The 2,716-nt window shown below is 40.3% G+C and overlaps 1 pseudogene; it reads right to left on the bottom strand.

Annotated features, from left to right (window-relative positions):
• Window positions 1-327: 327 nt before the first annotated feature.
• On the bottom strand, window positions 328-1,384 carry LOC134586305 (elongation factor 2-like; annotated as a pseudogene).
• Between the last annotated feature and the right edge of the window lie 1,332 nt (window positions 1,385-2,716).

Raw genomic sequence — 2,716 nt, forward strand, 5'->3', positions numbered from 1 at the left:
CGGACTTGGTTGTTGAGTTACCGAACAGGACTGTATCAGTATTATTTTTACAGCTTTAAAATAGCTTTGTACATTTCCCTTAGTCGGTCACAGTGTTGGGCAGAGAACACATGGGACAATCACAGCTTTTCCAAGAGGTTATCCAAGGCTTGAACAACATAGTTCAGACTCTTCCTTTTGTGGTTTTGGCCACTACTTTCCTTGGCCTGGTGGTTTGTCAAATGGATTACTAGGAAATAAATCTGCTGGGAAGGCATGTGGAAGGCCTGGCCACCAGTGTGAAATCTTAGATCTGCATTGAAACCAAATGATTCATTGACAGGCTACTTAAGGCTCTTCAAAGATGCTATAAATGGCTTCAACAACCTGCTCAGGGCACTGAATCTCAGCATGAAGAGTCACATGTTGAACATCAAATTGGACAGCTCTCATGTTCTCTTCACAGTGCACTTCCTCTTTTGATGCCCACTGGAAGCCACTACAACACTGTCATTGATTTAGATTTTGTACTCCTTTTGTGACATAGTCAGGTTGCTTGGTCCTGTATTGTCAAGGCCCAAACACCAAATCGTCCTGCTTCTATAACATCCACTCATATTTCTCTACAAAGTAAGAGGCACAAGCCTTAAACTCTTGATGGTCAGTAACATTACATTTGTTAGTGTCCTCAGCAAGACTGTCAGGGAATGGATGGGCCTTGATATATATTGACGGTTATGCTTGTAAGGAGACTTTGACAGGCACAGGTGGTTTGACTCTTCACTCACAGTTCCACGGTAAGAGACCCACCTGACAATATTACCACAGGAATGTCTTCAATTGGCTCCACATAATAATCCTTTATCAGGGTGGTCCTCTTGATTGATTTCAGGTAAATATTTGGTCACATAATTCTAACTTTAAGGCCAATTCCAACACCAGGGAATATGTTTCCAAAAGCATAGAAAATTCCCTTATCAGCGGTGGGCACCATTTTTGAGATGTACATTATCAAATGACCTTTGAGGTCACAGTTATTTATGCCCATAGCAGTTTTATCAGGTAGTCCTTTATATTGCAGCTTATAGCGGTACTTCTGAGCAGTTGGTGATGGTAGATGGACGGTAATTATTTTGCAGAAATATATTGCAGAAATGCATTTCCAGCAGGAAGTCATAACAGCCTTTAACAGTGATTTTTATCTTTGTCTTCATTGTCCAACTTGATGTCCATTTTTTTGATGAGTTTAATATTAAAGTTCATGACTGCATCAAAAACTTTGAAGATTGGGTCCAGAATGAGCTACGAGAATGTTCTAGGCAGCTTCTTTCCATTAGCATTTTTGCAGCCTTGCTCAACTTTCCATTGGTGCGGTCAAAATATCTGTCCCCCAAAGTTTCTTCATCATAAACTAGAAAAATGGTCGGAGTTGTGGCAACTGACATTTAATGTGGATAAGTGCAAGATAATGCATCTTGGACGTAAAAACCCAAGGGCAGAGTACAGAATATTTGATAGAGTCCTAACCTCAACATCTGAGGAAAGGGATTTAGGGGTGATTATTTCTGAGGACTTAAAGGTAGGCAGACAATGTAATAGAGCAGCAGGAAATGCTAGCAGAATGCTTGGTTGTATAGGGAGAGGTATTAGCAGTAGAAAGAGGGAAGTGCTCATGCCATTGTATAGAACACTGGTGAGACCTCACTTGGAGTACTGTACACAGTACTGGAGACCATATCTTCAGAAGGATATTGATACCTTAGAGAGAGTTCAAAGAAGGGCTACTAAACTGGTTCATGGATTGCAGGATAAAACTTACCAGGAAAGGTTAAAGGATCTTAACATGTATAGCTTGGAGGAAAGACGAGACAGGGGGGATATGATAGAAACATTTAAATACATAAAGGGAATCAACACAGTAAAGGAGGAGACTATATTTAAAAGAAGAAAAACTACCACAACCAGAGGACATAGTCTAAAACTAGAAGGACAAAGGTTTAAAAATAATATCAGGAAGTATTACTTTACTGAGAGGGTAGTGGATGCATGGAATAGCCTTCCAGCTGAAGTGGTAGAGGTTAACACAGTAAAGGAGTTTAAGCATGCGTGGGATAGGCATAAGGCTATCCTAACTATAAGATAATGCCAGGGACTAATGAAAGTATTTAGAAAACTGGGCAGACTAGATGGGCCGAATGGTTCTTATCTGCCGTCACATTCTATGTTTCTATGTTTCTATGTATGTCTTCCACTTTCTTTGCAAGACTGCTAATTGTTTGAGTGTAAATGCCCAGCCATAGAGTCCAGATCTAAAGGCAACATTACCAAGAACCAGATCAATCATGATGTTTCCCATGGGTTCTGTCGCCCGCTTACCATAGTTGGATATGACAAAAGTTTACATTCTTCACAATGCACTGGAAGGTCTGATATAGCTCTTCTGGCTTTAGCTGCAATTCCTAGAGTATAAAATCAATTTTGTTCATCATTAAGACAGGGCAGATCCTTTCAGCAATGGCTTGATGGAGAACTGCTCAGTCTGCACACATACCTGAAACCCAGTCGATCACTACCAGGGCCCCAGCAGTAACACGCAGAGTAGCTGTAACTTCAGAGCAGAAGTCCACATGGCAAGGAAAGTCAATCAAATTGACAAATTGACAAAGAAAGCCATATTTATCTTTACTTTGCTTTAGAAAGACCAAATCATTCTATGATAGTTTGTAGAAGAGAGAAA

Source organism: Pelobates fuscus, chromosome 2 (assembly GCF_036172605.1).
Source record: "Pelobates fuscus isolate aPelFus1 chromosome 2, aPelFus1.pri, whole genome shotgun sequence".
NCBI lineage: Eukaryota > Metazoa > Chordata > Amphibia > Anura > Pelobatidae > Pelobates > Pelobates fuscus.